Source organism: Hyla sarda, unplaced genomic scaffold (assembly GCF_029499605.1).
Source record: "Hyla sarda isolate aHylSar1 unplaced genomic scaffold, aHylSar1.hap1 scaffold_1089, whole genome shotgun sequence".
In the NCBI taxonomy this organism is placed as follows: Eukaryota; Metazoa; Chordata; class Amphibia; order Anura; family Hylidae; genus Hyla; species Hyla sarda.
The window spans coordinates 101,308-123,166 of NW_026607709.1; the positions used below are offsets into that span (position 1 = coordinate 101,308).

General features: G+C 46.1%; 10 non-coding genes across 10 annotated transcripts; all 10 read right to left on the reverse strand.

The window, feature by feature from the left end:
- Positions 1 to 1,013: 1,013 nt before the first annotated feature.
- Positions 1,014 to 1,204, reverse strand: LOC130300625 (U2 spliceosomal RNA). The gene has a single exon (XR_008851462.1). It is a non-coding gene; the product is annotated as a U2 spliceosomal RNA (small nuclear RNA).
- A 2,090-nt stretch (positions 1,205 to 3,294) lies between these two features.
- On the reverse strand, positions 3,295 to 3,485 carry LOC130300636 (U2 spliceosomal RNA). Its single transcript, XR_008851473.1, has one exon. It is a non-coding gene; the product is annotated as a U2 spliceosomal RNA (small nuclear RNA).
- A 2,089-nt stretch (positions 3,486 to 5,574) lies between these two features.
- LOC130300626 (U2 spliceosomal RNA) lies at positions 5,575 to 5,765 on the reverse strand. Its single transcript, XR_008851463.1, has one exon. It is a non-coding gene; the product is annotated as a U2 spliceosomal RNA (small nuclear RNA).
- Positions 5,766 to 7,851: 2,086 nt separating this feature from the next.
- On the reverse strand, positions 7,852 to 8,042 carry LOC130300627 (U2 spliceosomal RNA). The gene has a single exon (XR_008851464.1). It is a non-coding gene; the product is annotated as a U2 spliceosomal RNA (small nuclear RNA).
- A 2,077-nt stretch (positions 8,043 to 10,119) lies between these two features.
- On the reverse strand, positions 10,120 to 10,310 carry LOC130300629 (U2 spliceosomal RNA). Its single transcript, XR_008851465.1, has one exon. It is a non-coding gene; the product is annotated as a U2 spliceosomal RNA (small nuclear RNA).
- Positions 10,311 to 12,398: 2,088 nt separating this feature from the next.
- On the reverse strand, positions 12,399 to 12,589 carry LOC130300631 (U2 spliceosomal RNA). Its single transcript, XR_008851467.1, has one exon. It is a non-coding gene; the product is annotated as a U2 spliceosomal RNA (small nuclear RNA).
- A 2,096-nt stretch (positions 12,590 to 14,685) lies between these two features.
- Positions 14,686 to 14,876, reverse strand: LOC130300632 (U2 spliceosomal RNA). The gene has a single exon (XR_008851468.1). It is a non-coding gene; the product is annotated as a U2 spliceosomal RNA (small nuclear RNA).
- Positions 14,877 to 16,973: 2,097 nt separating this feature from the next.
- Positions 16,974 to 17,164, reverse strand: LOC130300633 (U2 spliceosomal RNA). The gene has a single exon (XR_008851470.1). It is a non-coding gene; the product is annotated as a U2 spliceosomal RNA (small nuclear RNA).
- Positions 17,165 to 19,246: 2,082 nt separating this feature from the next.
- LOC130300634 (U2 spliceosomal RNA) lies at positions 19,247 to 19,437 on the reverse strand. Its single transcript, XR_008851471.1, has one exon. It is a non-coding gene; the product is annotated as a U2 spliceosomal RNA (small nuclear RNA).
- A 2,090-nt stretch (positions 19,438 to 21,527) lies between these two features.
- LOC130300635 (U2 spliceosomal RNA) lies at positions 21,528 to 21,718 on the reverse strand. The gene has a single exon (XR_008851472.1). It is a non-coding gene; the product is annotated as a U2 spliceosomal RNA (small nuclear RNA).
- Positions 21,719 to 21,859: the final 141 nt, after the last annotated feature.

Consider the following 21,859-nt stretch of genomic DNA (forward strand, 5'->3'; position numbering starts at 1 on the left):
TCAGTGCAGCAATGCTTATTCAATACCGCCAGCAGATGGAGACACTGGGGGATAATTTTCTAAGGATTTATACTGATTTTTCCTGTCTGAATTTGTCGCACAGAAAGTTGCAGGCCAAATATGTGTGACATTTCTGCGACTTTAGCTTCTAGAGCATTTTTACAACATTATACATAGGTGCTGAATACATAAAAAGCGACTGTTCAGCGACAGACAAGTCGCATCGGCTGAAAGTAGGCCAGAATGTCAGTCCATGTTGGAGCAGGTTTAGATACAGTCTAAAGTATAGATCTCAAAGTCTGTGCACAGAATTTAGCAAGGGCCTCGCACCTTCTGATGCATCAGGTAGGTGCACAATAGCATAGCCTAACCCTCTGTACTTTGGTCTATATTGATGCGGGACATAGACAGCCAGCTGATGACCAATCCATTAGTGCAATGGATGGCTGGAAGCATTTGTCTTTGCCTTTGCAATACCACAGAAGCAATGCATGGTCAATGTACAGCAATGACACACCTGTGTGAACAGCCAGGAGACCCCCCCCCCCCCATGTTATGTTACATAGTTACATAGTTAGTACGGTCGAAAAAAGACATATGTCCATCAAGTTCAACCAGGGAATTAAGGGGTAGGGGTGTGGCGCGATATTGGGGAAGGGATGAGATTTTATATTTCTTCATAAGCATTAATCTTATTTTGTCAATTAGGAACATTCAGCACCCACCCGCTATCAAGGCAGCTGCCTATCATGTCATGCCCTACCTGCACAGGTGTGCTGGCTACTCAAATGATCCAATTAAGGAGGCCATTTAGTCAGCAGCAGCAGAAGTCCTGTGCCTGGACGCTCCAACAGCGGCCAGACACAAGCAGAAGCAGAAGCAGCAGAAGCAGCAGCAGCACCACCTTTTGTTTTTTGGCTGCAGCAGCAGCAAGGCCCACAGGGCTGGCTAGCTGGCTAGCCAGCAAGCAGGTAGCAATGAAAGTAGGAATCTTTCTTTTTAACCCTGTAAGGGGGTGGTGCACTGTACCCGAAGATACTGCCATATCGGGTCAATGCATAGGGCGACGGAAGCAAGCTTCGAAATCGGCCCCCGTTCTCAAAAATCCATTTAATATATGGTCCCCAGATAGGGGACGTATCAGATATTAAACTGATAAGAACAGATACTACACTTGATCTTAGCCAAAAGGCCGAGAAGCGATAACCGTGAAAGGGGCGGGCCCAACAAGGTGCCCTTCATGGGCACTATCACTGCTTGCTGTCAGGGAGGCTGCCAGACAATTTTCCATGCACACTCTGGGCTGGGGGGCAGTCAACCACCAGTACACACAGCAGAACCTAAACCCATACCATTATTGCTAAGCAGCAAGACAGGGGCCCATTGCACTCCCACGGGGCCTTTTTAAATGCAATCCATAACCCGGATTTGCCAGGAACCCTTCTTACTCCTCCTACTTGCATGTGACACTGGGCTTAGGATCTGCATAGGAAACACACACACAGGCACACACCTACCTTTGTTGCCTGCAGATGCCTCCTTGGCTGTCCCCAAACGGTATCAAACCAACACCCACGGGAAGCTGTAAGCATAGAGGACATGCCTGCACCCCATTGGACTTACCTGTGTGGGTTAAATCCGGGTTATTTGACAACCTATGGCGGTGATGGTTCTGCTCAGGCAGAGCAGTGCTGATGCTCCTCATAAAGCTGTCGCTGCTGTGAAGGTTCTAGGTGACATCACAAATCCCTATGGTTACATACACAACAAAGCTGGGTTGTTGTTGTTTACACTCTGCAAGGCCTGTGGAAGTGAGTGACATCATAGCACTGTAGTTCTGAGGGTTCTAGATGGATGCAACAATCTCCTGTTGCTTCTATGAAGGCCATAATAGACGACATCACCAAACAGCTCCATAGTCACATACACAGCAAAGGAGAGATGTTGTTTACACCTAGTGATGTCAGTGGTATTGAGTGACATCACAGCACAGTGCTAAGGCTCCTGGGCCTGGACACAGCAGCGGCTGCAATATCTCAACGGAGAATACGTTTATATATATGTGTGTGTGTGCGCGTATATATATATATATATATATATATATATATATATATATATATATATATTTCTCCGCTGAAATCACTTTTAAACCCATTTCCACCTTTTTTTCCCTTCTCTTCCTCTTACTTTTTTTTCACGTTTTTTTACGTTTTTCTCCTTTTCGCCTCTTTTCTGGGCGTATTATTCTTCTTTTTCTTCTTTTTTTTCGTCTAATGCATACCCCATCAGTGCAGCAATGCTTATTCAATACCGCCAGCAGATGGAGACACTGGGGGATAATTTTCTAAGGATTTATACTGATTTTTCCTGTCTGAATTTGTCGCACAGAAAGTTGCAGGCCAAATATGTGTGACATTTCTGCGACTTTAGCTTCTAGAGCATTTTTACAACATTATACATAGGTGCTGAATACATAAAAAGCGACTGTTCAGCGACAGACAAGTCGCATCGGCTGAAAGTAGGCCAGAATGTCAGTCCATGTTGGAGCAGGTTTAGATACAGTCTAAAGTATAGATCTCAAAGTCTGTGCACAGAATTTAGCAAGGGCCTCGCACCTTCTGATGCATCAGGTAGGTGCACAATAGCATAGCCTAACCCTCTGTACTTTGGTCTATATTGATGCGGGACATAGACAGCCAGCTGATGACCAATCCATTAGTGCAATGGATGGCTGGAAGCATTTGTCTTTGCCTTTGCAATACCACAGAAGCAATGCATGGTCAATGTACAGCAATGACACACCTGTGTGAACAGCCAGGAGACCCCCCCCCCCCCCCCCCATGTTATGTTACATAGTTACATAGTTAGTACGGTCGAAAAAAGACATATGTCCATCAAGTTCAACCAGGGAATTAAGGGGTAGGGGTGTGGCGCGATATTGGGGAAGGGATGAGATTTTATATTTCTTCATAAGCATTAATCTTATTTTGTCAATTAGGAACATTCAGCACCCACCCGCTATCAAGGCAGCTGCCTATCATGTCATGCCCTACCTGCACAGGTGTGCTGGCTACTCAAATGATCCAATTAAGGAGGCCATTTAGTCAGCAGCAGCAGAAGTCCTGTGCCTGGACGCTCCAACAGCGGCCAGACACAAGCAGAAGCAGAAGCAGCAGCAGCACCACCTTTTGTTTTTTGGCTGCAGCAGCAGCAAGGCCCACAGGGCTGGCTAGCTGGCTAGCCAGCAAGCAGGTAGCAATGAAAGTAGGAATCTTTCTTTTTAACACTGTAAGGGGGTGGTGCACTGTACCCGAAGATACTGCCATATCGGGTCAATGCATAGGGCGACGGAAGCAAGCTTCGAAATCGGCCCCCGTTCTCAAAAATCCATTTAATATATGGTCCCCAGATAGGGGACGTATCAGATATTAAACTGATAAGAACAGATACTACACTTGATCTTAGCCAAAAGGCCGAGAAGTGATAACCGTGAAAGGGGCGGGCCCAACAAGGTGCCCTTCATGGGCACTATCACTGCTTGCTGTCAGGGAGGCTGCCAGACAATTTTCCATGCACACTCTGGGCTGGGGGGCAGTCAACCACCAGTACACACAGCAGAACCTAAACCCATACCATTATTGCTAAGCAGCAAGACAGGGGCCCATTGCACTCCCACGGGGCCTTTTTAAATGCAATCCATAACCCGGATTTGCCAGGAACCCTTCTTACTCCTCCTACTTGCATGTGACACTGGGCTTAGGATCTGCATAGGAAACACACACACAAGCACACACCTACCTTTGTTGCCTGCAGATGCCTCCTTGGCTGTCCCCAAACGGTATCAAACCAACACCCACGGGAAGCTGTAAGCATAGAGGACATGCCTGCACCCCATTGGACTTACCTGTGTGGGTTAAATCCGGGTTATTTGACAACCTATGGCGGTGATGGTTCTGCTCAGGCAGAGCAGTGCTGATGCTCCTCATAAAGCTGTCGCTGCTGTGAAGGTTCTAGGTGACATCACAAATCCCTATGGTTACATACACAACAAAGCTGGGTTGTTGTTGTTTACACTCTGCAAGGCCTGTGGAAGTGAGTGACATCATAGCACTGTAGTTCTGAGGGTTCTAGATGGATGCAACAATCTCCTGTTGCTTCTATGAAGGCCATAATAGACGACATCACCAAACAGCTCCATAGTCACATACACAGCAAAGGAGAGATGTTGTTTACACCTAGTGATGTCAGTGGTATTGAGTGACATCACAGCACAGTGCTAAGGCTCCTGGGCCTGGACACAGCAGCGGCTGCAATATCTCAACGGAGAATACGTTTATATATATGTGTGTGTGTGCGCGTATATATATATATATATATATATATATATATATATATATATTTCTCCGCCGAAATCACTTTTAAACCCATTTCCACCTTTTTTTCCCTTCTCTTCCTCTTACTTTTTTTTCACGTTTTTTTACGTTTTTCTCCTTTTCGCCTCTTTTCTGGGCGTATTATTCTTCTTTTTCTTCTTTTTTTTCGTCTAATGCATACCCCATCAGTGCAGCAATGCTTATTCAATACCGCCAGCAGATGGAGACACTGGGGGATAATTTTCTAAGGATTTATACTGATTTTTCCTGTCTGAATTTGTCGCACAGAAAGTTGCAGGCCAAATATGTGTGACATTTCTGCGACTTTAGCTTCTAGAGCATTTTTACAACATTATACATAGGTGCTGAATACATAAAAAGCGACTGTTCAGCGACAGACAAGTCGCATCGGCTGAAAGTAGGCCAGAATGTCAGTCCATGTTGGAGCAGGTTTAGATACAGTCTAAAGTATAGATCTCAAAGTCTGTGCACAGAATTTAGCAAGGGCCTCGCACCTTCTGATGCATCAGGTAGGTGCACAATAGCATAGCCTAACCCTCTGTACTTTGGTCTATATTGATGCGGGACATAGACAGCCAGCTGATGACCAATCCATTAGTGCAATGGATGGCTGGAAGCATTTGTCTTTGCCTTTGCAATACCACAGAAGCAATGCATGGTCAATGTACAGCAATGACACACCTGTGTGAACAGCCAGGAGACCCCCCCCCCCCCCCCCTGTTATGTTACATAGTTACATAGTTAGTACGGTCGAAAAAAGACATATGTCCATCAAGTTCAACCAGGGAATTAAGGGGTAGGGGTGTGGCGCGATATTGGGGAAGGGATGAGATTTTATATTTCTTCATAAGCATTAATCTTATTTTGTCAATTAGGAACATTCAGCACCCACCCGCTATCAAGGCAGCTGCCTATCATGTCATGCCCTACCTGCACAGGTGTGCTGGCTACTCAAATGATCCAATTAAGGAGGCCATTTAGTCAGCAGCAGCAGAAGTCCTGTGCCTGGACGCTCCAACAGCGGCCAGACACAAGCAGAAGCAGAAGCAGCAGAAGCAGCAGCAGCACCACCTTTTGTTTTTTGGCTGCAGCAGCAGCAAGGCCCACAGGGCTGGCTAGCTGGCTAGCCAGCAAGCAGGTAGCAATGAAAGTAGGAATCTTTCTTTTTAACCCTGTAAGGGGGTGGTGCACTGTACCCGAAGATACTGCCATATCGGGTCAATGCATAGGGCGACGGAAGCAAGCTTCGAAATCGGCCCCCGTTCTCAAAAATCCATTTAATATATGGTCCCCAGATAGGGGACGTATCAGATATTAAACTGATAAGAACAGATACTACACTTGATCTTAGCCAAAAGGCCGAGAAGCGATAACCGTGAAAGGGGCGGGCCCAACAAGGTGCCCTTCATGGGCACTATCACTGCTTGCTGTCAGGGAGGCTGCCAGACAATTTTCCATGCACACTCTGGGCTGGGGGGCAGTCAACCACCAGTACACACAGCAGAACCTAAACCCATACCATTATTGCTAAGCAGCAAGACAGGGGCCCATTGCACTCCCACGGGGCTTTTTAAATGCAATCCATAACCCGGATTTGCCAGGAACCCTTCTTACTCCTCCTACTTGCATGTGACACTGGGCTTAGGATCTGCATAGGAAACACACACACAAGCACACACCTACCTTTGTTGCCTGCAGATGCCTCCTTGGCTGTCCCCAAACGGTATCAAACCAACACCCACGGGAAGCTGTAAGCATAGAGGACATGCCTGCACCCCATTGGACTTACCTGTGTGGGTTAAATCCGGGTTATTTGACAACCTATGGCGGTGATGGTTCTGCTCAGGCAGAGCAGTGCTGATGCTCCTCATAAAGCTGTCGCTGCTGTGAAGGTTCTAGGTGACATCACAAATCCCTATGGTTACATACACAACAAAGCTGGGTTGTTGTTGTTTACACTCTGCAAGGCCTGTGGAAGTGAGTGACATCATAGCACTGTAGTTCTGAGGGTTCTAGATGGATGCAACAATCTCCTGTTGCTTCTATGAAGGCCATAATAGACGACATCACCAAACAGCTCCATAGTCACATACACAGCAAAGGAGAGATGTTGTTTACACCTAGTGATGTCAGTGGTATTGAGTGACATCACAGCACAGTGCTAAGGCTCCTGGGCCTGGACACAGCAGCGGCTGCAATATCTCAACGGAGAATACGTTTATATATATGTGTGTGTGTGCGCGTATATATATATATATATATATATATATATATATATATATTTCTCCGCCGAAATCACTTTTAAACCCATTTCCACCTTTTTTTCCCTTCTCTTCCTCTTACTTTTTTTTCACGTTTTTTTACGTTTTTCTCCTTTTCGCCTCTTTTCTGGGCGTATTATTCTTCTTTTTCTTCTTTTTTTTCGTCTAATGCATACCCCATCAGTGCAGCAATGCTTATTCAATACCGCCAGCAGATGGAGACACTGGGGGATAATTTTCTAAGGATTTATACTGATTTTTCCTGTCTGAATTTGTCGCACAGAAAGTTGCAGGCCAAATATGTGTGACATTTCTGCGACTTTAGCTTCTAGAGCATTTTTACAACATTATACATAGGTGCTGAATACATAAAAAGCGACTGTTCAGCGACAGACAAGTCGCATCGGCTGAAAGTAGGCCAGAATGTCAGTCCATGTTGGAGCAGGTTTAGATACAGTCTAAAGTATAGATCTCAAAGTCTGTGCACAGAATTTAGCAAGGGCCTCGCACCTTCTGATGCATCAGGTAGGTGCACAATAGCATAGCCTAACCCTCTGTACTTTGGTCTATATTGATGCGGGACATAGACAGCCAGCTGATGACCAATCCATTAGTGCAATGGATGGCTGGAAGCATTTGTCTTTGCCTTTGCAATACCACAGAAGCAATGCATGGTCAATGTACAGCAATGACACACCTGTGTGAACAGCCAGGAGACCCCCCCCCCCCCCCCATGTTATGTTACATAGTTACATAGTTAGTACGGTCGAAAAAAGACATATGTCCATCAAGTTCAACCAGGGAATTAAGGGGTAGGGGTGTGGCGCGATATTGGGGAAGGGATGAGATTTTATATTTCTTCATAAGCATTAATCTTATTTTGTCAATTAGGAACATTCAGCACCCACCCGCTATCAAGGCAGCTGCCTATCATGTCATGCCCTACCTGCACAGGTGTGCTGGCTACTCAAATGATCCAATTAAGGAGGCCATTTAGTCAGCAGCAGCAGAAGTCCTGTGCCTGGACGCTCCAACAGCGGCCAGACACAAGCAGAAGCAGAAGCAGCAGAAGCAGCAGCAGCACCACCTTTTGTTTTTTGGCTGCAGCAGCAGCAAGGCCCACAGGGCTGGCTAGCTGGCTAGCCAGCAAGCAGGTAGCAATGAAAGTAGGAATCTTTCTTTTTAACCCTGTAAGGGGGTGGTGCACTGTACCCGAAGATACTGCCATATCGGGTCAATGCATAGGGCGACGGAAGCAAGCTTCGAAATCGGCCCCCGTTCTCAAAAATCCATTTAATATATGGTCCCCAGATAGGGGACGTATCAGATATTAAACTGATAAGAACAGATACTACACTTGATCTTAGCCAAAAGGCCGAGAAGCGATAACCGTGAAAGGGGCGGGCCCAACAAGGTGCCCTTCATGGGCACTATCACTGCTTGCTGTCAGGGAGGCTGCCAGACAATTTTCCATGCACACTCTGGGCTGGGGGGCAGTCAACCACCAGTACACACAGCAGAACCTAAACCCATACCATTATTGCTAAGCAGCAAGACAGGGGCCCATTGCACTCCCACGGGGCTTTTTAAATGCAATCCATAACCCGGATTTGCCAGGAACCCTTCTTACTCCTCCTACTTGCATGTGACACTGGGCTTAGGATCTGCATAGGAAACACACACACAAGCACACACCTACCTTTGTTGCCTGCAGATGCCTCCTTGGCTGTCCCCAAACGGTATCAAACCAACACCCACGGGAAGCTGTAAGCATAGAGGACATGCCTGCACCCCATTGGACTTACCTGTGTGGGTTAAATCCGGGTTATTTGACAACCTATGGCGGTGATGGTTCTGCTCAGGCAGAGCAGTGCTGATGCTCCTCATAAAGCTGTCGCTGCTGTGAAGGTTCTAGGTGACATCACAAATCCCTATGGTTACATACACAACAAAGCTGGGTTGTTGTTGTTTACACTCTGCAAGGCCTGTGGAAGTGAGTGACATCATAGCACTGTAGTTCTGAGGGTTCTAGATGGATGCAACAATCTCCTGTTGCTTCTATGAAGGCCATAATAGACGACATCACCAAACAGCTCCATAGTCACATACACAGCAAAGGAGAGATGTTGTTTACACCTAGTGATGTCAGTGGTATTGAGTGACATCACAGCACAGTGCTAAGGCTCCTGGGCCTGGACACAGCAGCGGCTGCAATATCTCAACGGAGAATACGTTTATATATATGTGTGTGTGTGCGCGTATATATATATATATATATATATATATATATATATATATATTTCTCCGCCGAAATCACTTTTAAACCCATTTCCACCTTTTTTTCCCTTCTCTTCCTCTTACTTTTTTTTCACGTTTTTTTACGTTTTTCTCCTTTTCGCCTCTTTTCTGGGCGTATTATTCTTCTTTTTCTTCTTTTTTTTCGTCTAATGCATACCCCATCAGTGCAGCAATGCTTATTCAATACCGCCAGCAGATGGAGACACTGGGGGATAATTTTCTAAGGATTTATACTGATTTTTCCTGTCTGAATTTGTCGCACAGAAAGTTGCAGGCCAAATATGTGTGACATTTCTGCGACTTTAGCTTCTAGAGCATTTTTACAACATTATACATAGGTGCTGAATACATAAAAAGCGACTGTTCAGCGACAGACAAGTCGCATCGGCTGAAAGTAGGCCAGAATGTCAGTCCATGTTGGAGCAGGTTTAGATACAGTCTAAAGTATAGATCTCAAAGTCTGTGCACAGAATTTAGCAAGGGCCTCGCACCTTCTGATGCATCAGGTAGGTGCACAATAGCATAGCCTAACCCTCTGTACTTTGGTCTATATTGATGCGGGACATAGACAGCCAGCTGATGACCAATCCATTAGTGCAATGGATGGCTGGAAGCATTTGTCTTTGCCTTTGCAATACCACAGAAGCAATGCATGGTCAATGTACAGCAATGACACACCTGTGTGAACAGCCAGGAGACCCCCCCCCCCCCATGTTATGTTACATAGTTACATAGTTAGTACGGTCGAAAAAAAGACATATGTCCATCAAGTTCAACCAGGGAATTAAGGGGTAGGGGTGTGGCGCGATATTGGGGAAGGGATGAGATTTTATATTTCTTCATAAGCATTAATCTTATTTTGTCAATTAGGAACATTCAGCACCCACCCGCTATCAAGGCAGCTGCCTATCATGTCATGCCCTACCTGCACAGGTGTGCTGGCTACTCAAATGATCCAATTAAGGAGGCCATTTAGTCAGCAGCAGCAGAAGTCCTGTGCCTGGACGCTCCAACAGCGGCCAGACACAAGCAGAAGCAGAAGCAGCAGCAGCACCACCTTTTGTTTTTTGGCTGCAGCAGCAGCAAGGCCCACAGGGCTGGCTAGCTGGCTAGCCAGCAAGCAGGTAGCAATGAAAGTAGGAATCTTTCTTTTTAACCCTGTAAGGGGGTGGTGCACTGTACCCGAAGATACTGCCATATCGGGTCAATGCATAGGGCGACGGAAGCAAGCTTCGAAATCGGCCCCCGTTCTCAAAAATCCATTTAATATATGGTCCCCAGATAGGGGACGTATCAGATATTAAACTGATAAGAACAGATACTACACTTGATCTTAGCCAAAAGGCCGAGAAGCGATAACCGTGAAAGGGGCGGGCCCAACAAGGTGCCCTTCATGGGCACTATCACTGCTTGCTGTCAGGGAGGCTGCCAGACAATTTTCCATGCACACTCTGGGCTGGGGGGCAGTCAACCACCAGTACACACAGCAGAACCTAAACCCATACCATTATTGCTAAGCAGCAAGACAGGGGCCCATTGCACTCCCACGGGGCCTTTTTAAATGCAATCCATAACCCGGATTTGCCAGGAACCCTTCTTACTCCTCCTACTTGCATGTGACACTGGGCTTAGGATCTGCATAGGAAACACACACACAAGCACACACCTACCTTTGTTGCCTGCAGATGCCTCCTTGGCTGTCCCCAAACGGTATCAAACCAACACCCACGGGAAGCTGTAAGCATAGAGGACATGCCTGCACCCCATTGGACTTACCTGTGTGGGTTAAATCCGGGTTATTTGACAACCTATGGCGGTGATGGTTCTGCTCAGGCAGAGCAGTGCTGATGCTCCTCATAAAGCTGTCGCTGCTGTGAAGGTTCTAGGTGACATCACAAATCCCTATGGTTACATACACAACAAAGCTGGGTTGTTGTTGTTTACACTCTGCAAGGCCTGTGGAAGTGAGTGACATCATAGCACTGTAGTTCTGAGGGTTCTAGATGGATGCAACAATCTCCTGTTGCTTCTATGAAGGCCATAATAGACGACATCACCAAACAGCTCCATAGTCACATACACAGCAAAGGAGAGATGTTGTTTACACCTAGTGATGTCAGTGGTATTGAGTGACATCACAGCACAGTGCTAAGGCTCCTGGGCCTGGACACAGCAGCGGCTGCAATATCTCAACGGAGAATACGTTTATATATATGTGTGTGTGTGCGCGTATATATATATATATATATATATATATATATATATATATATTTCTCCGCCGAAATCACTTTTAAACCCATTTCCACCTTTTTTTCCCTTCTCTTCCTCTTACTTTTTTTTCACGTTTTTTTACGTTTTTCTCCTTTTCGCCTCTTTTCTGGGCGTATTATTCTTCTTTTTCTTCTTTTTTTTCGTCTAATGCATACCCCATCAGTGCAGCAATGCTTATTCAATACCGCCAGCAGATGGAGACACTGGGGGATAATTTTCTAAGGATTTATACTGATTTTTCCTGTCTGAATTTGTCGCACAGAAAGTTGCAGGCCAAATATGTGTGACATTTCTGCGACTTTAGCTTCTAGAGCATTTTTACAACATTATACATAGGTGCTGAATACATAAAAAGCGACTGTTCAGCGACAGACAAGTCGCATCGGCTGAAAGTAGGCCAGAATGTCAGTCCATGTTGGAGCAGGTTTAGATACAGTCTAAAGTATAGATCTCAAAGTCTGTGCACAGAATTTAGCAAGGGCCTCGCACCTTCTGATGCATCAGGTAGGTGCACAATAGCATAGCCTAACCCTCTGTACTTTGGTCTATATTGATGCGGGACATTATTGCTAAGCTGATGACCAATCCATTAGTGCAATGGATGGCTGGAAGCATTTGTCTTTGCCTTTGCAATACCACAGAAGCAATGCATGGTCAATGTACAGCAATGACACACCTGTGTGAACAGCCAGGAGACCCCCCCCCCCCCCCATGTTATGTTACATAGTTACATAGTTAGTACGGTCGAAAAAAGACATATGTCCATCAAGTTCAACCAGGGAATTAAGGGGTAGGGGTGTGGCGCGATATTGGGGAAGGGATGAGATTTTATATTTCTTCATAAGCATTAATCTTATTTTGTCAATTAGGAACATTCAGCACCCACCCGCTATCAAGGCAGCTGCCTATCATGTCATGCCCTACCTGCACAGGTGTGCTGGCTACTCAAATGATCCAATTAAGGAGGCCATTTAGTCAGCAGCAGCAGAAGTCCTGTGCCTGGACGCTCCAACAGCGGCCAGACACAAGCAGAAGCAGAAGCAGCAGAAGCAGCAGCAGCACCACCTTTTGTTTTTTGGCTGCAGCAGCAGCAAGGCCCACAGGGCTGGCTAGCTGGCTAGCCAGCAAGCAGGTAGCAATGAAAGTAGGAATCTTTCTTTTTAACCCTGTAAGGGGGTGGTGCACTGTACCCGAAGATACTGCCATATCGGGTCAATGCATAGGGCGACGGAAGCAAGCTTCGAAATCGGCCCCCGTTCTCAAAAATCCATTTAATATATGGTCCCCAGATAGGGGACGTATCAGATATTAAACTGATAAGAACAGATACTACACTTGATCTTAGCCAAAAGGCCGAGAAGCGATAACCGTGAAAGGGGCGGGCCCAACAAGGTGCCCTTCATGGGCACTATCACTGCTTGCTGTCAGGGAGGCTGCCAGACAATTTTCCATGCACACTCTGGGCTGGGGGGCAGTCAACCACCAGTACACACAGCAGAACCTAAACCCATACCATTATTGCTAAGCAGCAAGACAGGGGCCCATTGCACTCCCACGGGGCCTTTTTAAATGCAATCCATAACCCGGATTTGCCAGGAACCCTTCTTACTCCTCCTACTTGCATGTGACACTGGGCTTAGGATCTGCATAGGAAACACACACACAAGCACACACCTACCTTTGTTGCCTGCAGATGCCTCCTTGGCTGTCCCCAAACGGTATCAAACCAACACCCACGGGAAGCTGTAAGCATAGAGGACATGCCTGCACCCCATTGGACTTACCTGTGTGGGTTAAATCCGGGTTATTTGACAACCTATGGCGGTGATGGTTCTGCTCAGGCAGAGCAGTGCTGATGCTCCTCATAAAGCTGTCGCTGCTGTGAAGGTTCTAGGTGACATCACAAATCCCTATGGTTACATACACAACAAAGCTGGGTTGTTGTTGTTTACACTCTGCAAGGCCTGTGGAAGTGAGTGACATCATAGCACTGTAGTTCTGAGGGTTCTAGATGGATGCAACAATCTCCTGTTGCTTCTATGAAGGCCATAATAGACGACATCACCAAACAGCTCCATAGTCACATACACAGCAAAGGAGAGATGTTGTTTACACCTAGTGATGTCAGTGGTATTGAGTGACATCACAGCACAGTGCTAAGGCTCCTGGGCCTGGACACAGCAGCGGCTGCAATATCTCAACGGAGAATACGTTTATATATATGTGTGTGTGTGCGCGTATATATATATATATATATATATATATATATATATATATATATATATTTCTCCGCCGAAATCACTTTTAAACCCATTTCCACCTTTTTTTCCCTTCTCTTCCTCTTACTTTTTTTTCACGTTTTTTTATGTTTTTCTCCTTTTCGCCTCTTTTCTGGGCGTATTATTCTTCTTTTTCTTCTTTTTTTTCGTCTAATGCATACCCCATCAGTGCAGCAATGCTTATTCAATACCGCCAGCAGATGGAGACACTGGGGGATAATTTTCTAAGGATTTATACTGATTTTTCCTGTCTGAATTTGTCGCACAGAAAGTTGCAGGCCAAATATGTGTGACATTTCTGCGACTTTAGCTTCTAGAGCATTTTTACAACATTATACATAGGTGCTGAATACATAAAAAGCGACTGTTCAGCGACAGACAAGTCGCATCGGCTGAAAGTAGGCCAGAATGTCAGTCCATGTTGGAGCAGGTTTAGATACAGTCTAAAGTATAGATCTCAAAGTCTGTGCACAGAATTTAGCAAGGGCCTCGCACCTTCTGATGCATCAGGTAGGTGCACAATAGCATAGCCTAACCCTCTGTACTTTGGTCTATATTGATGCGGGACATAGACAGCCAGCTGATGACCAATCCATTAGTGCAATGGATGGCTGGAAGCATTTGTCTTTGCCTTTGCAATACCACAGAAGCAATGCATGGTCAATGTACAGCAATGACACACCTGTGTGAACAGCCAGGAGACCCCCCCCCCCCCCCCCATGTTATGTTACATAGTTACATAGTTAGTACGGTCGAAAAAAGACATATGTCCATCAAGTTCAACCAGGGAATTAAGGGGTAGGGGTGTGGCGCGATATTGGGGAAGGGATGAGATTTTATATTTCTTCATAAGCATTAATCTTATTTTGTCAATTAGGAACATTCAGCACCCACCCGCTATCAAGGCAGCTGCCTATCATGTCATGCCCTACCTGCACAGGTGTGCTGGCTACTCAAATGATCCAATTAAGGAGGCCATTTAGTCAGCAGCAGCAGAAGTCCTGTGCCTGGACGCTCCAACAGCGGCCAGACACAAGCAGAAGCAGAAGCAGCAGAAGCAGCAGCAGCACCACCTTTTGTTTTTTGGCTGCAGCAGCAGCAAGGCCCACAGGGCTGGCTAGCTGGCTAGCCAGCAAGCAGGTAGCAATGAAAGTAGGAATCTTTCTTTTTAACCCTGTAAGGGGGTGGTGCACTGTACCCGAAGATACTGCCATATCGGGTCAATGCATAGGGCGACGGAAGCAAGCTTCGAAATCGGCCCCCGTTCTCAAAAATCCATTTAATATATGGTCCCCAGATAGGGGACGTATCAGATATTAAACTGATAAGAACAGATACTACACTTGATCTTAGCCAAAAGGCCGAGAAGCGATAACCGTGAAAGGGGCGGGCCCAACAAGGTGCCCTTCATGGGCACTATCACTGCTTGCTGTCAGGGAGGCTGCCAGACAATTTTCCATGCACACTCTGGGCTGGGGGGCAGTCAACCACCAGTACACACAGCAGAACCTAAACCCATACCATTATTGCTAAGCAGCAAGACAGGGGCCCATTGCACTCCCACGGGGCCTTTTTAAATGCAATCCATAACCCGGATTTGCCAGGAACCCTTCTTACTCCTCCTACTTGCATGTGACACTGGGCTTAGGATCTGCATAGGAAACACACACACAAGCACACACCTACCTTTGTTGCCTGCAGATGCCTCCTTGGCTGTCCCCAAACGGTATCAAACCAACACCCACGGGAAGCTGTAAGCATAGAGGACATGCCTGCACCCCATTGGACTTACCTGTGTGGGTTAAATCCGGGTTATTTGACAACCTATGGCGGTGATGGTTCTGCTCAGGCAGAGCAGTGCTGATGCTCCTCATAAAGCTGTCGCTGCTGTGAAGGTTCTAGGTGACATCACAAATCCCTATGGTTACATACACAACAAAGCTGGGTTGTTGTTGTTTACACTCTGCAAGGCCTGTGGAAGTGAGTGACATCATAGCACTGTAGTTCTGAGGGTTCTAGATGGATGCAACAATCTCCTGTTGCTTCTATGAAGGCCATAATAGACGACATCACCAAACAGCTCCATAGTCACATACACAGCAAAGGAGAGATGTTGTTTACACCTAGTGATGTCAGTGGTATTGAGTGACATCACAGCACAGTGCTAAGGCTCCTGGGCCTGGACACAGCAGCGGCTGCAATATCTCAACGGAGAATACGTTTATATATATGTGTGTGTGTGCGCGTGTATATATATATATATATATATATATATATATATATATATATATATTTCTCCGCCGAAATCACTTTTAAACCCATTTCCACCTTTTTTTCCCTTCTCTTCCTCTTACTTTTTTTTCACGTTTTTTTACGTTTTTCTCCTTTTCGCCTCTTTTCTGGGCGTATTATTCTTCTTTTTCTTCTTTTTTTTCGTCTAATGCATACCCCATCAGTGCAGCAATGCTTATTCAATACCGCCAGCAGATGGAGACACTGGGGGATAATTTTCTAAGGATTTATACTGATTTTTCCTGTCTGAATTTGTCGCACAGAAAGTTGCAGGCCAAATATGTGTGACATTTCTGCGACTTTAGCTTCTAGAGCATTTTTACAACATTATACATAGGTGCTGAATACATAAAAAGCGACTGTTCAGCGACAGACAAGTCGCATCGGCTGAAAGTAGGCCAGAATGTCAGTCCATGTTGGAGCAGGTTTAGATACAGTCTAAAGTATAGATCTCAAAGTCTGTGCACAGAATTTAGCAAGGGCCTCGCACCTTCTGATGCATCAGGTAGGTGCACAATAGCATAGCCTAACCCTCTGTACTTTGGTCTATATTGATGCGGGACATAGACAGCCAGCTGATGACCAATCCATTAGTGCAATGGATGGCTGGAAGCATTTGTCTTTGCCTTTGCAATACCACAGAAGCAATGCATGGTCAATGTACAGCAATGACACACCTGTGTGAACAGCCAGGAGACCCCCCCCCCCCCCCCCCATGTTATGTTACATAGTTACATAGTTAGTACGGTCGAAAAAAGACATATGTCCATCAAGTTCAACCAGGGAATTAAGGGGTAGGGGTGTGGCGCGATATTGGGGAAGGGATGAGATTTTATATTTCTTCATAAGCATTAATCTTATTTTGTCAATTAGGAACATTCAGCACCCACCCGCTATCAAGGCAGCTGCCTATCATGTCATGCCCTACCTGCACAGGTGTGCTGGCTACTCAAATGATCCAATTAAGGAGGCCATTTAGTCAGCAGCAGCAGAAGTCCTGTGCCTGGACGCTCCAACAGCGGCCAGACACAAGCAGAAGCAGAAGCAGCAGAAGCAGCAGCAGCACCACCTTTTGTTTTTTGGCTGCAGCAGCAGCAAGGCCCACAGGGCTGGCTAGCTGGCTAGCCAGCAAGCAGGTAGCAATGAAAGTAGGAATCTTTCTTTTTAACCCTGTAAGGGGGTGGTGCACTGTACCCGAAGATACTGCCATATCGGGTCAATGCATAGGGCGACGGAAGCAAGCTTCGAAATCGGCCCCCGTTCTCAAAAATCCATTTAATATATGGTCCCCAGATAGGGGACGTATCAGATATTAAACTGATAAGAACAGATACTACACTTGATCTTAGCCAAAAGGCCGAGAAGCGATAACCGTGAAAGGGGCGGGCCCAACAAGGTGCCCTTCATGGGCACTATCACTGCTTGCTGTCAGGGAGGCTGCCAGACAATTTTCCATGCACACTCTGGGCTGGGGGGCAGTCAACCACCAGTACACACAGCAGAACCTAAACCCATACCATTATTGCTAAGCAGCAAGACAGGGGCCCATTGCACTCCCACGGGGCCTTTTTAAATGCAATCCATAACCCGGATTTGCCAGGAACCCTTCTTACTCCTCCTACTTGCATGTGACACTGGGCTTAGGATCTGCATAGGAAACACACACACAAGCACACACCTACCTTTGTTGCCTGCAGATGCCTCCTTGGCTGTCCCCAAACGGTATCAAACCAACACCCACGGGAAGCTGTAAGCATAGAGGACATGCCTGCACCCCATTGGACTTACCTGTGTGGGTTAAATCCGGGTTATTTGACAACCTATGGCGGTGATGGTTCTGCTCAGGCAGAGCAGTGCTGATGCTCCTCATAAAGCTGTCGCTGCTGTGAAGGTTCTAGGTGACATCACAAATCCCTATGGTTACATACACAACAAAGCTGGGTTGTTGTTGTTTACACTCTGCAAGGCCTGTGGAAGTGAGTGACATCATAGCACTGTAGTTCTGAGGGTTCTAGATGGATGCAACAATCTCCTGTTGCTTCTATGAAGGCCGTAATAGACGACATCACCAAACAGCTCCATAGTCACATACACAGCAAAGGAGAGATGTTGTTTACACCTAGTGATGTCAGTGGTATTGAGTGACATCACAGCACAGTGCTAAGGCTCCTGGGCCTGGACACAGCAGCGGCTGCAATATCTCAACGGAGAATACGTTTATATATATGTGTGTGTGTGCGCGTATATATATATATATATATATATATATATATATATATATTTCTCCGCCGAAATCACTTTTAAACCCATTTCCACCTTTTTTTCCCTTCTCTTCCTCCTACTTTTTTTTCACGTTTTTTTACGTTTTTCTCCTTTTCGCCTCTTTTCTGGGCGTATTATTCTTCTTTTTCTTCTTTTTTTTCGTCTAATGCATACCCCATCAGTGCAGCAATGCTTATTCAATACCGCCAGCAGATGGAGACACTGGGGGATAATTTTCTAAGGATTTATACTGATTTTTCCTGTCTGAATTTGTCGCACAGAAAGTTGCAGGCCAAATATGTGTGACATTTCTGCGACTTTAGCTTCTAGAGCATTTTTACAACATTATACATAGGTGCTGAATACATAAAAAGCGACTGTTCAGCGACAGACAAGTCGCATCGGCTGAAAGTAGGCCAGAATGTCAGTCCATGTTGGAGCAGGTTTAGATACAGTCTAAAGTATAGATCTCAAAGTCTGTGCACAGAATTTAGCAAGGGCCTCGCACCTTCTGATGCATCAGGTAGGTGCACAATAGCATAGCCTAACCCTCTGTACTTTGGTCTATATTGATGCGGGACATAGACAGCCAGCTGATGACCAATCCATTAGTGCAATGGATGGCTGGAAGCATTTGTCTTTGCCTTTGCAATACCACAGAAGCAATGCATGGTCAATGTACAGCAATGACACACCTGTGTGAACAGCCAGGAGACCCCCCCCCCCATGTTATGTTACATAGTTACATAGTTAGTACGGTCGAAAAAAGACATATGTCCATCAAGTTCAACCAGGGAATTAAGGGGTAGGGGTGTGGCGCGATATTGGGGAAGGGATGAGATTTTATATTTCTTCATAAGCATTAATCTTATTTTGTCAATTAGGAACATTCAGCACCCACCCGCTATCAAGGCAGCTGCCTATCATGTCATGCCCTACCTGCACAGGTGTGCTGGCTACTCAAATGATCCAATTAAGGAGGCCATTTAGTCAGCAGCAGCAGAAGTCCTGTGCCTGGACGCTCCAACAGCGGCCAGACACAAGCAGAAGCAGAAGCAGCAGAAGCAGCAGCAGCACCACCTTTTGTTTTTTGGCTGCAGCAGCAGCAAGGCCCACAGGGCTGGCTAGCTGGCTAGCCAGCAAGCAGGTAGCTATGAAAGTAGGAATCTTTCTTTTTAACCCTGTAAGGGGGTGGTGCACTGTACCCGAAGATACTGCCATATCGGGTCAATGCATAGGGCGACGGAAGCAAGCTTCGAAATCGGCCCCCGTTCTCAAAAATCCATTTAATATATGGTCCCCAGATAGGGGACGTATCAGATATTAAACTGATAAGAACAGATACTACACTTGATCTTAGCCAAAAGGCCGAGAAGCGATAACCGTGAAAGGGGCGGGCCCAACAAGGTGCCCTTCATGGGCACTATCACTGCTTGCTGTCAGGGAGGCTGCCAGACAATTTTCCATGCACACTCTGGGCTGGGGGGCAGTCAACCACCAGTACACACAGCAGAACCTAAACCCATACCATTATTGCTAAGCAGCAAGACAGGGGCCCATTGCACTCCCACGGGGCCTTTTTAAATGCAATCCATAACCCGGATTTGCCAGGAACCCTTCTTACTCCTCCTACTTGCATGTGACACTGGGCTTAGGATCTGCATAGGAAACACACACACAAGCACACACCTACCTTTGTTGCCTGCAGATGCCTCCTTGGCTGTCCCCAAACGGTATCAAACCAACACCCACGGGAAGCTGTAAGCATAGAGGACATGCCTGCACCCCATTGGACTTACCTGTGTGGGTTAAATCCGGGTTATTTGACAACCTATGGCGGTGATGGTTCTGCTCAGGCAGAGCAGTGCTGATGCTCCTCATAAAGCTGTCGCTGCTGTGAAGGTTCTAGGTGACATCACAAATCCCTATGGTTACATACACAACAAAGCTGGGTTGTTGTTGTTTACACTCTGCAAGGCCTGTGGAAGTGAGTGACATCATAGCACTGTAGTTCTGAGGGTTCTAGATGGATGCAACAATCTCCTGTTGCTTCTATGAAGGCCATAATAGACGACATCACCAAACAGCTCCATAGTCACATACACAGCAAAGGAGAGATGTTGTTTACACCTAGTGATGTCAGTGGTATTGAGTGACATCACAGCACAGTGCTAAGGCTCCTGGGCCTGGACACAGCAGCGGCTGCAATATCTCAACGGAGAATACGTTTATATATATGTGTGTGTGTGCGCGTATATATATATATATATATATATATATATATATATATATATATTTCTCCGCCGAAATCACTTTTAAACCCATTTCCACCTTTTTTTCCCTTCTCTTCCTCTTACTTTTTTTTCACGTTTTTTTACGTTTTTCTCCTTTTCGCCTCTTTTCTGGGCGTATTATTCTTCTTTTTCTTCTTTTTTTTCGTCTAATGCATACCCCATCAGTGCAGCAATGCTTATTCAATACCGCCAGCAGATGGAGACACTGGGGGATAATTTTCTAAGGATTTATACTGATTTTTCCTGTCTGAATTTGTCGCACAGAAAGTTGCAGGCCAAATATGTGTGACATTTCTGCGACTTTAGCTTCTAGAGCATTTTTACAACATTATACATAGGTGCTGAATACATAAAAAGCGACTGTTCAGCGACAGACAAGTCGCATCGGCTGAAAGTAGGCCAGAATGTCAGTCCATGTTGGAGCAGGTTTAGATACAGTCTAAAGTATAGATCTCAAAGTCTGTGCACAGAATTTAGCAAGGGCCTCGCACCTTCTGATGCATCAGGTAGGTGCACAATAGCATAGCCTAACCCTCTGTACTTTGGTCTATATTGATGCGGGACATAGACAGCCAGCTGATGACCAATCCATTAGTGCAATGGATGGCTGGAAGCATTTGTCTTTGCCTTTGCAATACCACAGAAGCAATGCATGGTCAATGTACAGCAATGACACACCTGTGTGAACAGCCAGGAGACCCCCCCCCCCCCCCATGTTATGTTACATAGTTACATAGTTAGTACGGTCGAAAAAAGACATATGTCCATCAAGTTCAACCAGGGAATTAAGGGGTAGGGGTGTGGCGCGATATTGGGGAAGGGATGAGATTTTATATTTCTTCATAAGCATTAATCTTATTTTGTCAATTAGGAACATTCAGCACCCACCCGCTATCAAGGCAGCTGCCTATCATGTCATGCCCTACCTGCACAGGTGTGCTGGCTACTCAAATGATCCAATTAAGGAGGCCATTTAGTCAGCAGCAGCAGAAGTCCTGTGCCTGGACGCTCCAACAGCGGCCAGACACAAGCAGAAGCAGAAGCAGCAGAAGCAGCAGCAGCACCACCTTTTGTTTTTTGGCTGCAGCAGCAGCAAGGCCCACAGGGCTGGCTAGCTGGCTAGCCAGCAAGCAGGTAGCAATGAAAGTAGGAATCTTTCTTTTTAACCCTGTAAGGGGGTGGTGCACTGTACCCGAAGATACTGCCATATCGGGTCAATGCATAGGGCGACGGAAGCAAGCTTCGAAATCGGCCCCCGTTCTCAAAAATCCATTTAATATATGGTCCCCAGATAGGGGACGTATCAGATATTAAACTGATAAGAACAGATACTACACTTGATCTTAGCCAAAAGGCCGAGAAGCGATAACCGTGAAAGGGGCGGGCCCAACAAGGTGCCCTTCATGGGCACTATCACTGCTTGCTGTCAGGGAGGCTGCCAGACAATTTTCCATGCACACTCTGGGCTGGGGGGCAGTCAACCACCAGTACACACAGCAGAACCTAAA